This window comes from Temnothorax americanus, unplaced genomic scaffold (assembly GCF_048541705.1).
Source record: "Temnothorax americanus isolate GAGA-0224 unplaced genomic scaffold, ASM4854170v1 Scaffold12, whole genome shotgun sequence".
NCBI classification, from domain to species: Eukaryota; Metazoa; Arthropoda; class Insecta; order Hymenoptera; family Formicidae; genus Temnothorax; species Temnothorax americanus.
The window spans coordinates 449,681-465,635 of record NW_027509253.1 but is presented as its reverse complement, the minus strand read 5'-3'; the positions used below and the strand labels follow the sequence as shown (position 1 = coordinate 465,635).

The 15,955-nt window shown below is 34.9% G+C and overlaps 2 protein-coding genes across 3 annotated transcripts in view; one reads left to right on the top strand and one right to left on the bottom strand.

Moving 5' to 3' along the window:
* The window catches only part of LOC143893441 (cytochrome P450 27C1-like), a 363,376-nt gene that overhangs the window by 68,576 nt on the left and 278,845 nt on the right, over positions 1-15,955 (top strand). The window lies entirely within an intron of this gene.
* Positions 1-15,955, bottom strand: part of LOC143893435 (uncharacterized) — a 109,911-nt gene that overhangs the window by 8,801 nt on the left and 85,155 nt on the right. The window lies entirely within an intron of this gene.

Here is a 15,955-nt window from a genome sequence, read left to right as displayed (position 1 = left end):
GGGTGGATCCTGACGAGTATCCCGCTGTGAGACGTCGGGATTGGTATTCGCGTGTAATGTGCTAAGAACGTTCCGAAGGATTAATTCGATACTGTAATTACCGAGTATTTATATGTCAGTATGTCGTGTCGCGTGTCGACGTAATTTATATGTCACTGTAACAATGTTGTATATAAATTTCACGGTTTTTTATACATTTGACACACGAAGAAGTGAAATAATTGGTATTTTTATATATAGTGAGACGATATAATTTTTTAGTAATGAAATTTATTCGTTGAATAAGTTAACTTCCTATAAATATTAATTTAAAAATATACGAATATTTATTTATTTAAAAAATTATAATAAGAAATGACGATTATTAATTTTGTCATTAAGATAAGAGTCGAATTGCCGCAATTGAACTATTTTTGCAACTGCCATATACAGTTTGTAAGGCTTTTAAAATATCAAAATCTATTTTTTTCTCACCTCGAAAAACACAGGACGGTGAGAAGATGAGAGCTTCAATGTCGCGTCCATTCAACTTTTCATATGAATATATCATCGATCAAACCCGACATTCGCGATCCCATTCGCGTGCGAATTATTCCCGTGACTCTTAAATCGGGATAATAGGGCGAAAATTTGAGAATTCTGAGAGTGAGAGTTACGGCTACAAGTGCTCTCAAGGGGTGTTCATCTCCGTGGGATTATTTAGAGGCATTCTTTCAAACGCCCACCGTTCACCCACGAGCCACCAGTCGCCGCGCCGCCACGACAAGAGAGGTATCTCCGAGTTTGTCTCTTTGGCCCAAACGAGACGGGTCGAATAGAACTCGAGAGTGATCCTCCCTTTCTCTCTCTCTCTCTCTCTCTCTCTCTCTCTTGAACTCTCTCTCTTGAACTCTCTTGTTCCTGCACCTTCTTCCATCTTCCGAACACAGACCTATGCGCGGCGCATAAACAGCCCGTCTATCATAATATTTGTGCTCGTGTCGGCGACTTGAATTATGTTGTAACGACCAGTCACGAGAAGAAGACGACCCGAAAGAAAGAGTTACGTGTGTTCGTGCACGAAAGGGGAAGGAAAGGGGTGAGGGGCAGCGGGGGGCTCTTGTGGGTGCGCGCATTGGGCCTGATGTACGACGGGCCAGACGGGAGGACGAGTTCCGTGTCCGATTTTAACGAGAATACACCTAGATTGGATGCTGATAAAATATCGAACTTTATCCCGAACTGAACCTGCGATATGGGCGGGGAAGAACGACTCTCACGGATTAATCATCCCGATGAATCAAATCACGCGAGATTTCGACAAGTCTTGAATGCTGCCTGGCTCATCGTCATCCTGTTTGTTACGATTTTGGAAAAAAGTGTAGATAGTGGCACTGTTTTTTTTTTTAATATCTGGCTGAAACAAATTTTAATGGAATGAAGTTTGATTTGAAAACTAATACGAGATCGGATTGATCGAAGTCATCTATCGATTTAACCCATGTATCTTCGTTATTCGAAATAATACTTTTTGGAAATAATGATCGTGATAACTAAGAAAAAACAAAGAGGGAATACTTGATTCGAGATATAATTTATGGATCTAGATGCGTCTCGATTACAAGCGTGTTACATGCGTGTTTTATGTGCGTAAAAACATAGCCGAAGATAGATACATATTCTACTAAAACTTGCTGCTGGAGATATGACTACAGAGATACAAGATACTTTTATTTATTTATTACCTCATCTCTGTATCTACCTATATGTGTTTTTAACTTCACATTCAAAAATATTTCTATTTTATTACTACTCAGATTAGGTATTAACTCGTCAGTAAATTCAACTGGTGTTTGCGATAATAAAATTTGTTCAAACTGTCAACAGACACAAGTATCGATTAATGAGATCAGTAATTAATTTATACATTTAATTCTTATATAAGAAATCTTTCTTTTGTTCTTTTAAAAATTCTTTAAAAATCTTTCCTTAAAAAAAAAAAAAAAATAAAGAATCTATTTACACATTTATAAATATGGTACTTCGGAAATTTTTATCTAACTTTCCTTGTTTAATAATTTTTATATATTTTGTATTAAATTTCAAAATAAAAAACCACGCGAATATCTTCAAAAATAACTGGAATAATATCTAACAAATTTCTATGAAATAGAAAGCAGTTCTTTCTCATGTGTTTTATAAGTCGTAAATTTTACGAAAGCAAGGTAAAAACATCTGTATACAACGGGGCACATGGTAATAAATTCTTTTGGGATATCTCTGGAATTTACATATTCACTTGACACAACTGACTGACAGAACAGGAACATCAGTTTTCCATCGACCGATCATCATGTGAGAGAAAAGCACATGTGCGCCGAAATCGTAAAAAACAGGCTTGCTTCTTGCTTCGTGGCGAGAAGAAAATCCGAGAATCGACTCACCGCGGGATCAACGAGTCTGGAGAGAGTCGCCCGGACTGTATTTATGTGTGTGACACCCTGTTTCTCGATAAGGCCGGCAGCTAATTAAACTTGAAAGCCGGCCGAGCTACAAGAAACACCCCCCTGCTATTGTTTGACGTTGCTCCACGTTTGAGAACGAGGTCTGTAAATCGTTTTTCGACGACCAACGCAAGATTCCGCGCTGCGTAATACAGCTGTTTAAATGCGATTGTCTTAAAATTTTCATTGTACGTATAATTATCGTACAAAGAATTTAAAAAAAAAGAAACCCATTTTTGTAAATTAATAATAAATTATAACATTTGCTGTAGATAAAATTCCAAATTTAAAAAATGGTTTTTATAAGTTATTCATATAACTTGTTAGTGTTCCTTCGTTCTAATTCTTTTGTATAAATTATTAGACTACAAATTATATTTTATTTCGGGAAATAAACGCATTTATGAAAACACTTAATATTATTTAACATAAAATTGGGTTTATTGAAATAAATAACGGTCAGAAAGAAAGAGCTGATGCTGCTTATCAATCCCAATCTCTTTCCGTAGATTCACGCTATTATTGGCCGACACATTACATTTTCTCATCGCCTTAGCAATGGCGAGTTATTCTATTTTATCCCAAACTAGCAGAGAACGGAGTTATTTCATCAAATAAACGGCGCATACTATGCTAGAGCGAAAATAACTTGACCGGCAAAGAGGAGCATGCCGTTGTGCGACGAGTTCAATAATTATTACAACTTTGGAAATAACAGATTGAAGATATTTCTGTAAATGCTCCATATTTGCTCACGTTATTTTGCTCTTTTCTTATTTCTCGCGGAAGCGAATAAATTGGAACAAAAAAACTGCAAAAGGCATTATCTGTATAAAATAAATATAAAAATAAGATTAAAATGGATTTTTATTATTATTTACTGTGTTTTAATAAACGTAACATATTTGCCTTTACTTAACAAAATTAATAATAAATATTGTCGACAATTCCCTTCAAAGTTTGTATTTTACATTATATACGCGTCACGGAAAAGAAGTAAATGGCAATCGGACGCTGACAATAAAATTCAGAACGGACGAGAACAAAACCTTCATCGAGCTTTATCGCTATTTATTCGAATCATTCGGTTTTATTGAATCGTGAGTCTGATCGCGGCAAGAAAGGAGACTCAAGTTGCTCTGGGTATATTCACCGAGTCGCCATAACCGCTCCCGCTTATCTCTAACTCGGTACGCCTCAGCCTCGTGTTAATTTATATACGTCTACTATCTATCGCAAGATGGGTAAAGGTTGGTACGGAATCGCGTCTCATCAAGGGACACCCTGCGGCAGCTCTACGTATCGATTGCGTGGGCGACCTGCTCGCCTCGTTACATTCGTAGCTTTGCTGTTCTCTTTGCCACTTCGATGTGGAGTTTCTCACATTTCGCGAGATCGGGAAGATAGGGACAAACGGAATTGACGAGCAACATCGAGGAAACGTATCAATCGTGAAAACCGTTACGATACTAAGATTTGGAAGTGTTTTACTGAATTTCTCTTAGCAAAAAGCTTGCTCGGACTAGACAAACAAAGCGTGAAACGTCAAACGCTTTATATTTTTTTGTATCTTATTTTTGACTTTTTGATTGACAAATAAAGTGGACACTATTACATAGAAACAATATTTCCTATAAATTAACTAATAATAATTTGTATGTAATATATTATATTATTTATATACTGGTAAACGCGAAAAAATGTATAAGTTCTTAAAATTAAAATAACATTGTGCATGTCGTTTCATCTTGCAACAAGACGTAATCCAATCGAGTGTCGTAAAATAAAAGTAAATGAAGCTGCATAATGTTCGCACCTCCTTTTTTGTATCACCTCCAGGTATTATCAAGCCTTTCATGCGAAGCCGGTTGAGATGAACGGAGGCCGCAGGGTGAACGAATTACGGGCCTGCAGAGTGGAAAATGGATATCTACAATCTTCGCGAAGTTAACACCATTTTCAGAATTTTGATGTAATTGATAAAATTTGGTTCTTCTATACAAAAAGTTCTAAAGTTTCTGGTTGACTTTGAAAAAAATTTTGCGAAAAATAGAGACTTGAAAAGTTTTATTATACAAAAACTGTAGTAACATTTTATTAATTTTAATCAAGATTGATTTCGGCAATAATATCTCATCTCTTGAAATGTAAAATTTTTATGGGAATACCAAATTTCTTAAAACAAATCATAATCCAAGAGATTTTAGGAAATTTCTATCCAAGAAAAATTCGTCAAAATTTATTTTATTATTTAGATTACTAATTGTCAATTTTTTTTTTTTTTATAAATGAGAAATTAATTTTTGTTTTTTGAGTTATGAAATAATATGATAATTGCAGATATTTTGTACAACTGTGAGTCTTCAATGATTTCCCTCAAACGCAATGCAGTCTTGCATGCCAATATTGTCGAATGCCATATACAGTTAGGAATCGCTGTAATATTCCGCGTCGATTGACTGGTTGAATATAACTCGAACGGAGGGAAATGGTTGTTCCATACGACTTTGTACCGGTTATCGGTTGCATTGGTTGCGTGGGAATGAGGGTATAATCCGATTTAAAATTTCGCGGCAGATTACTTTATGACATCGATAAGCATCTCCGCTCGGAGCCGGGACTTCAAAGTGATATAGGAAGTAGATAGAATCTCGGGTCAAGCGCGTCATTTCATACGGAAGCCTCGCAAATATGTTTCATGTTTCATGAAAATTAACATACCGATCTCATCTTACGTACAAAACTCTTGTTTGACATTTTTTATTTCGACTGTGTCTGTATAACAAACCATCATTATAATCTATATGACTGTATATATAATTCTTTTCATTCTGCGTACGTAGTTTGTTTTATTTTTTCTTTCTAAAATGCATATTTTTTATAATTATATTTTATCGTAAGAGGAAATCGCACATTTTTTGCTTTTTACCAAAATTCCTAGTCCAAAAGTCAACGTCGGTACGATTGAACGGGTCACTGAAAGCGTGATCCGATATCTCGAATAATCACCCGCACGTGTAACTAAACTCCCAATTAAGCATTATCCAAGCTTAATCTCCATTTCCTCACCACCGCGATTTCCATATATACACCTCCGATTTCCATTCTGCCGAGATCCGCCTTTGAAACTGCACACGGGCGCGGCGGCGATGAGAGGCCTCGAATTCCACGGGGTACAAATTAAGTATTTAAGATAATTAGCCGAAGCTCGCGTTTCTCGAGGAAATCAGCCGGCAACCTCGCGGGCACCGATACCATCTCTCGGTGTGATGTTCTTTCTAAGAATTTTCTTAATCAAATTCATGTGATCTGATTTACATATACAAATGCTTAGATCGCGGTCTGATCAATCCGCTATTTTAAACGGGCAAAATTATTCATAATTTCAAGTTAAATATATATATCTTTTATAAAATTAAATGCAAGATAATAATACAATTTGTTTATCTGACGCGAATAAATAAAGTGATATATTAACAAGTAATTTAATATATAACACATATATTATATTAATAAATTGAAAAAACTAAAGTTTTTTAAATAAAAAACCAATTATAGTAGCATATGATGCCAACTAGACTTTGATCCAAGTATCTCTTAGATTTTCGCGCACGTATAATACGAATTGCCCTGCGGTTATTTCCAACTATTTGTTTGCTTAAAACAATAACCATCGAGCTCGGCAGCTGTCTTCGCGGTGAAACGAAGCGTGGCGCTTACAATCCCTCGATCCCTCGAGGCAACATTGTAATGCTTATAGCAGTTATTGCTTGTAACTCTTCGTCGATTGCAATACATAATACGAAGTAAAGTATATTATTTCTTGACGAGTAAATTTGACAGATTAAATTAATTAAATTTTGTTGTTGTTGTTTAAATAATATTGAACGAGTAAAAGAATATATAAATGAAAAAACAAGTTTTTTAAAAGTGAACATGCCATGCATAATCTTTTTTTCAATCTACATAAGTATCTAACAAAATTATTTGTTCTTTTCTTCAGAGCAACGCATCGTGCACCAAGCGATAACTGCCGAGGATCAACACTTTTTATTTAACTGGCGGATCTCCAAACCGCAAGTTGTTAAGCTTTATGCAACGATTATGCATGAATTCGGAAAGACCTTATCAACAAAAATGCGAGATAATCAGCGGGCCAATTTACTGTCAATTTTCGTACGGTATAATTTAGCGTAACGTAATTTCTCCCCTATACCGTTCGTATGAAAATCAATCAAGAAATCAATCATAACTCAATTGAGGTACAATTTTTCTTTTAGGTATAAAACTATGTAAACGAGGAATTTTTATCCAATCTTTGGAAAAACATTGAAATTTATTTTGATTCATGAAAAATTAATATGTGCAGTTGTTTTAATTTTTGTGGAAGTATTTAAAATCAATCCGATCATTGACTGTTGTTTAATTTATGAATAACGAACACAAAATAGAAAAGAGGAGAGAGCGTGTACGAAGATTTATCGTGTTCAATCGGATAAATATATCACCTTGGACTGTTTATCTCGTCGAAAATGAACTTGAGATACTTAACCAGATACGGCAATCTTTATTCACAAACGCTATAATTTCTTGTTTCGTTTCTTTATCATAATTTCGCAAATGGAAATACGAATACTGCTGATTTAATTGCACGAGTTTTATCACTTTTATTTTGCTTTGTTGCGGGACGAATTTATTTCTTCCCGCGCGTGTTTACGATGAGAAGCGCGAGATAACTTTACATTGCAAAGTATTTAACGCACATTTTATCCTGTTTATTGGCAAGAAGTTGAAGCATCGCAATTCTTAACGCGACATGCAAAGCGCCCCGCGGATTTATTTGCTCGAGCAAATAAATCATGCACTGCACTTCTTCTCTCCACTGTGTATAATGGCAAGTTTATTGAGACGTTACAATTGACAGCTAGATCATTAACATAATGATTTTAATATCTATTTAGTTTCGCATTAAACTCGTCTATCTTTTATAAGATAAGATAAATACGTTTATTGACTCCCCTCAGGGTTGCAAGGCGTTTTGTAGGGACATTCTCAACCCTTTATTCAATTCTCATCCAATATTGCCCTTCTCCTCTCACTTAACCCTTTGGACCAACGGCTTAACGTCTCTTTCCAAAAGACGGAGCCCAGTTTGTTCCGCACAAGAGCCTATCTTGCACGGAGGGCGCAGCTTTCGCGGAAAAACATTCCATGTTTACATGGCTCTAGTGGACTCGAAACTGGTTCTATATACAGATTACGAGTCTGGCGCTCTACCACTAGACCACACTGCCGTCTTCGTCTATCTTTTATATTACCTATATAAATTTTTTTATAATTAGTTTAAATACTTACACAATTTACCTTTAGGTTCTTAATTTTTTTACAAAAGATAGAAAAGAAAAACTGAATTAACTATAACACGATCAACTTTAATATAGGGAAAAAAGAAATTATTCTAGATAATATAATAATAAAATAATTAGAAGCGACAAGAACCGTGATCAATGAATATAAATTAGATAACAGATCCCAGAGATGTTTTATAGTATTTTATTTGTTTTTCGTCCAAAATTAATTCTAGTAAGAGTATAATCGGACGTCCTGATACTTGCACATTGCAATGACATGCAATATTCTATCAATTCATTATCTTTTTGATAATTATCTATCAGCCTCTCGGCAATACAAGCTCTCTGCAAGCGTTCTCTGTTCTCGGAAAATCACAAGAAAGGAGTAGGTACGTTCTCTTTCCGTAATGATACGTCGCATTGACTTGTACTTGCCCGCTTATTTGCCGTAACCATTTTCCGCGAAACGAATAAAAAGGATACTCAAAGTAGCATACTCAAAGTGGCAGGTGCCAGGTAATCACTAGATTACTGGATTATTATAAAATCGTCTAATTGTAAGTGCTAGTTATTTTACGGAACAACTCAGATTTGAATTAAAAATACAGTTACAGCATTTTTCTCGTCAGTTTTTTCCTTCGACTCTTTTTCGTTATTCGAAACTGCTAAATCTAAAAACCGATTTCGGTAATCGCAGAAACATATGCGCGTTTATTGTTTCGAATAATTATACATATATCAATTATTTAGAAAGCGAGAGAGAGAATAAAGTAAATTTATTTAAATATAGAAATTAAATATTATTTTTAAATGGTTTATAAATTATGGACTTATCTTATTCTTACACACTATGGCCTTTATAATTATTTTTTAAGAATTTTATATTAGATCCAACTAAAGTAAAATAAATTTATACAGTTATATCATATAATACGTATGCTAATATTGCATATACAAATGATTATATCAATATACGGTTTGGTTGATACTTATCTGTCTTAGTAATCACATCTGGCTTGTACAACAATAATGAGCTATCCGCGAAGACTTGTTCAAGTAAATGTTGAATACTATATATTATAGATACTTATTACGCAATTCATTCATGCGAGTAATGGGCCGGTCGTGTATTTCCGTACGCCGCATTCTGAAAAGTTGAGCTCTACAATCATCGCGAGAGTAACAGTGAATAATAGCCAGAGGATATCTCGTCTTACAATTAGTGGCATTTCATAATTCTTACGCGATATGCTTATTAGCGGCGATGAGTTGTCTTCGATACACTCGTATCTGCCTGTATTCGCGCCGGAGCAACTCATCCAGCAGCTTGTTTGCGTCCATCCCGTAATGTGACAATGCCTATTTGTTCTTTGTATATCAATTACCAGAACCCAGAATGTATGTATAAATATGTATATGCAGATAGAACACATCAGAGAATAATCTAATCTATATATACTTATTATGACTGTCTTAATATTCGTCAATGGTTCCTTCAGCCAACTTGAAATCAATTTTGCTTTAACAACAATTGAGTCGATATTACTACTCCTGTTTTGTTCTTTTTAAATCTGAATTAGTCGTAATTATATATCTTATATTATTTTTATAAATGAAAATAAAAATAAAGTAATTAATAAAATTGTATCTGATTGCATTTCTGAGGTTTAATTCGTCCAAGTTGTTTAATTATTGATCGCTTAGAACTGATTATTAATATCGCAAATTTGAATGCCGATAATATCGTATTCACACGGATATGCATTTTTGCAAAGAAAAATCATGTATTTAGTTACACAGCTTTTCCAGTTGCACAGATAAAAAGAGCCCTGTTGAAATGCAATTAACTATGAAAGTCAATTATCGAATGATGAAGAGTCAAATCTCGGAAAGAAATCGATGTATCGAGTGGCAAATTGCGGTCGTATATCGATCGCGAAATTTCTCATCTAATGCGCAACGAGTGCCTCTGGGAGAACAAGTTTAGCGCAATCGCAAGTGTCAAATCGTTTATTGGCCGCACTTAATAATTTCCGGCGTCTACAACGAACAGTCTCGATAAGATCGCTCCGAATCGAACGGCACCGTCGCGCTTCTCGCATTATCAAGCGATCTTCCGGAGATCCGCAAGGGCAAATCAGATCAATGCGAGGACGACTCTGCGCATGCAAAGTGCGAGCTGCAAACCCGCTCTTACGCAGAAAAAAAGATCGACTACTTCGCGAGAGGTGCGACGACGATATGGCCATCATTAATGCTTATCATTTTTATTTTCTTTATTTCAAATAAAAATGTATGTTGTGGGATCGCGATAAGAAATTTACAACTGATTGCATTTAAAGTCATTATCTTATTCTCTATCGTTTTTTTAATATGGTATTAATATGATATTTTCCATTAGGTTTGTGAAAATCAATTTCATTGAAATAAAAAAATCGACTAATGTCTTTTTGTAATTTTTTAATATAATGTTATGAGCAATCGGAGAGTATTTCTCATGTTCGTTACATAAAAGTAAAGATTTACCATGTCATCCGGCCGCGAAAAAACGGGCGAACGGTGGTAAAGACGAAGAATACCCGATGACAAGGTAGATATTTAACGTCCCGAACACGCGGAGTATGGCGCCTCTTGTTGCGCCATCAAAGGTACCGACTTTACGTCCATCTAGATTGGGATTTTCGGGACGGGCCGCGTGAAAGAGGGAATACCCGCCGCAAGAGTTCGTTTAACTTTCAAATTGACCCCGATTTAAGCCGCAAAAAGACATCGACGATATCGGTAGACACGACTCTTCAGTGGATCCAATTTGCCGGTGAGGTGTGAAACGATGCGTCAGTCGTTTAAGCCCTTAGAGGAAGGAAAAGATGGGCGTAAAGTTGCCTTGAGGATTTACACCAGCGTTGTCGAAATTATTCATAAGGATGAAACTTGTACGAAAGACAGAACGATCTTCGCATATATACTCAATAAAAGAACCATTGCGATTGATAAATCTCATTCCTTCATGCGATAGTTTTGATGTTTTATAACGCTAATTATTATACAACGTTGTTTCAAACTTCTTGAATATTTTCATATTTTTAATTGTTACTCAATATGTATATATAATGGTTGAATATCCAATGCAATTATTAAAAAATGTTTTGTTTTTAATTATAATTTATATTTTTGAAGATTTTCATTTTCCGAGTCGATAACTTTATAGATCTTTTAAACTATATAGACAATTAAGTTATAAAATTATTTGTAAGATGTTAATATATTCGCTATTGCGCAATAAATAAAAGTAAAAACAAATATAAATTTTTATTTGAAAAATATAAAGATTGAGTTAAAATGCAAAACAGTTCATTAGCATAAGCTTGGATTTATATATATATAATGAGCTTTGACAGACACTATACCTACAGTAAATTGCACATTTCCCATAATTTGAAGTAACGTAGCGATAACTCTGTAATAATGCAAAATATTTCCCTGTTGCAATTAACCCGTATATTTTACGTAATAGATTATTTAATAGATTAAGTAATTAACGGAAGCTGTATATTCTATGAGAATATTAATGCAATCAATACTTACTTACGAATCAAGCCTTATTGGAAAATCGATACATCAGGATTATCCTCTTTAAATAAATTTAAACGCATTTTTTTTATTAATTGCACTGATATATATTATTAGATTCAATCGTATGCACGTGTTTTACTATCAAGTCAAAAAATTGACACGATTAATAGCGGGTATAAAATATAGCGATCTCAAGAGATCTCTCCAGCATCATAATAAATACACCCCGCATCGTGTATATTATGTGCAGCCACGTAGCAGAAACTGTACGAGAACTTGATTGCAATCCGGTAGAAGTGCAATGCGCTTTTTGAAATCTACTTCGTGGATCATCTTGTCCGTGGCCAATCAAATGCAATTATTAATGCTCTTGATAATACTGAGAGTATAAGTGAAAAAAGCTTCTTCGATCAGCGACCGTCAGTACGCAATTGCACTACGTACATATTCGAAGCAAGGTTATTTTGCAATTTTTAGGTATGCAATTCACCTTTCCGTTTCGCCAAGATTTTTACTTTGTAAGAAACGATTACCTAATGGACTCGCTAAAAGAACTTGATATCCGCCTAGACAAACAAAATAATGTTTTGATTTCTTTTTGCTACGAAAGATATTGAATCGTCAACAGTTTTAGAATTATAAGCAATTAGCGATTAGACAATTGAGCCTTAGGAATCCAAATAGATTTTATTCTTTAGTTAATTTTAAGTGGATCTTATATATTTATATAAACAGATATTCGACTTAATGTTTCATTTATCAAAATATCTAATAGCATGTAGTAAAAAATTGTCAAAATACATAACGTATAATTAAATATATGAAAACAATTAATTTCGAAGACTCTGTTACTACTGAAAGTAGCTCGCAAAATAATCATTCTACATTTCGCAAATTATTAATTTATAAAAAAAGGAAGATAAAGAAATTGCATATGAAAATTTAAAAGATTTAGAGCTCACATTAGAGATTAGAGCTTACATCGACCGTTAAATAGCATGAACAGATAAACCGAGTATCAGGCCTTCTCCAAGTCTTCGTCCAATTTTTATTCCGCGCGCAAAAAATGTAACGATCCGGCGATTAGGTCAACCTTCATACGTGATGTCGATTAATACACCAGAATCCTGATATTCCAGAATCCGGCTTGACGATCTTTACTACAGCGATATTGGAATTTATTCGTATTCCGAGGCAACGATTATACGACGATCGAACGAGTTCTGTCGGAGCAAGCACGTGTTTGACGACGATGACGACGACTACAACGACAAAGACGACGACAACGGCGTCGCTCGTAGGGATGCACCGCGTGTTCAAACGACCTTCGGATCTATTCTCGACCTAACGTAATATCTGCTGCTCCGCGCGCGAGCACTTCCTTCGCGTGTTCCGAGTGGTCCATTTGCATCTGGTAGGCTATATAGGTAGACCGATAATCAGACGGCCGGCCGGCTTTCTCGGGCTGCCCTTCGTGCTTCACGCTTCCGATTAACTGCCGAGTGTTTCGCATTCCGCGGGGTAGCTTCTTCTGCCGCTTCGTCTACCACGACGACAAAGCAACGCGCAGCGACGGTTCTCAAACCGCGTCCTGCTGCTCTGATTTTAATGCCGATGTGCGTACGTATAATATAAGTAAGTGACACGAGGGCAGATTTATGGATGCGCGCGCACGGAAAATATCCGCTTATCACGATCCGCTGTTGCTTATTCTCTTCGCGCCGATAATTACTTATGTCTTTTATATTACGATGCACAGATTTTTGTACGCTTTTATTAATATATTATGCCAATGGACTTTTCGCTATGGAATGGAAAGTGACTCGAATTTGCCATTTTTCCTTGTGTGGGGTATTTTTTTACTTATTTTATGTTAAAAAAGTAAAAATGTTAAAATCTTAAAAAAGTTCCCGTAAAATCTTTAATAAACATTTTACGGAAAATGTATTTGTTTAACAATACAATTCTCAACGTTTATTACACAATTTTTCAGGCATTAATTTTAATAGAAAATTATTTTGTAATTTGCAAGACATAGAAAAATGCTACGATTGATAGCTTATCAAATTTTTGATTCACTGAAAAATCCGACATTCTTTAATTAATTTCAAGAGTGCCATCTTCTCTCTTCTACGACGTTAATTTTTAATAAATTATCCTATTATCATTTAAACGATGACATGGATATAGCTGTGGGAGACTGTCAATTGCGTCTTATTTTCAAGCATTTTATGAGGTGGGAACATTTCTTTTATCGCTCGATTATTCGGCTGATAATTTTGATGTTTCGAAAGGGTTGACGAAGGATGCCCCCCGTGTCCTCTCTGGTCGTGTCGTAAAACAGCGGGAGCGTAGAGAAATGTGTCGCGCGACTGTTACAGATATCTGAGAGAACATGCCTCTCGAAGGCGTCATCGTGAAATTACGTAAGTCCTTTGGCGTTTCCGACCCCAGCTGCGTGCTCCACTTGAGACGCGGTCAAGTGTCGCGCGCACGCGAATAAACCGTACGAGCATCGATGATTGATAAATATCTATTTTTTTACGTCGCCCAAGTATTGCGGTCGGCCCATCTCTCCCGACTCAGAAGATAGCTCTACGTTTATTACTTAGTTAGAAACACGTAGGAGATGTAGATGCACGCTAGATATTGTACCTCGTAAAAGTTTTCACACGTGTGTGGATTTAGAGACTCGCGGGATTTAAACCGACATGACAACTTGATGGTTTCAAATGTCAGTGTGGTTTTTATGATAAGGCCATTACCGAAATGGTCGTTGAAGCGCGCGTTTCTGAAAGCGAAATCAGATCTGGAGATTTTATCGAGTGTTAAAAATGTAATATGCGCAAGTTAATTTCTATGCCATAAATGCATCGTTCAATTAGCGTATTGATGAATTGAATTTTTTAAGTCACAGCTATTATATATTTTGGTAACTGATTTTCGAACTAATTAGATAATTAAAGAATTGTAAAATGAAGTAATAACTCGTGAGTGTAATTATGCATTGGCTGAATCGCTTCTTCCACAATCATAGGCTGGTATATAGTTTTCGCGAGATACGGTATCATAAAGGTACGATTTTGTAAAAAATCACACATCTGTGATTGGAAGTGTAAGAAAGCGAAAAGATCTGCTCTTATTACACGTGCTCGCTATTATAAGTTATAATTCTTAAATCTAAACAAGCAGGAAGAAATCCGATTTCATGCTATAAGACGTGAACACGCGTGGATCGAAAAATGAATTTACAGCCCCGTGAGATTTCCTTTATCCTTTAATTATCTACCACCTGGAGCAGTGTAAACAGGAAATAAAACCGATCAACCTAATCATAGGTAAGGTATATCCGGCATGCACGCAAATACGCCCGGTATATAGATGAAACGATATACGCCGTATTGAAAGGAAGATCCTTGGAATAGTACGAAATTACTTATTGGGTTTTTGTATATCGGAACACCGCAATAAAACTGAGATTGATTAGCGATACTTGATACAGAACAAGATTACTTTCGCTTTAAAATTACTTTTGTAATTTTAAGTGTAATTTTAAGTGAAATCATTGTTAATTCATGATTTTTCAAAAATGACTTTGAGAAATGTTCTTTCGAACGACATTTGAGCATACGACAGATAATTAATTTTTCTATTTTAAAGTATAGTCTCTCCGAGAATTTCTGTAGAATTTTTTATTTTAATTTTAGAAAATTCTTTAATCCATTAAATTTTTACCTGACATATATTTATACACTTAATTAGCTCAGTATTCTAAATCTGTTTTGTAGCTTTATCGATATATTACTTCAATGATATATATTTTTTATTTAGTCATTAATTTTTGAGTTTTAAGTATACTATATTGCTTCCTCATAGAGGAAGCTTTGTGATGGTGAAAAATTTTTTTTTCGAGATTTTGATGGAAATAGGTTTAGAATGTTCTAAAATGTCGAAAAATCGTATTAGTAAAAAATGTCCGGAAGTATGTATGTATGTGTGTGTGTGTGTGTGTGTGTGTACGGATTTTTTGTACACGCATCTACTTCTACAATTTTTTAGATACCGGGTTGAAATTTGGCACACAAATAGAGTATCATAGAAAGTATGTCCTCCTCAAATTTTATTAAAATCCATAAAACGGTATAGATTTTATGCAGATTTTCATTTTTTTTGAAAATTTTTTTTACGCTGCATCTTTCTCAATATTTGAGATAGCGATCTATTTTTAACTCTATTATATTTTTGAGTTTTTTCTACCCCTATTTCATATATAATTCATTAAAATTTGATTGATTAGATCTCGTGTTACACACATTTGAAATTTCGGAGAATTATACATACAGTTTCTAATTTATATAATAATTGAAATCGAGTTAAAATGTTCATATTTGATAGCTTCGGTTTTATCTCGAAAAATCGTATTAGTAAAAAATGTCCGGAAGTATGTATGTATGTGTGTGTGTGTGTGTGTGTGTGTGTACGGATTTTTTGTACACGCATCTACTTCTACAATTTTTTAGATACCGGGTTGAAATTTTGCACACAAAT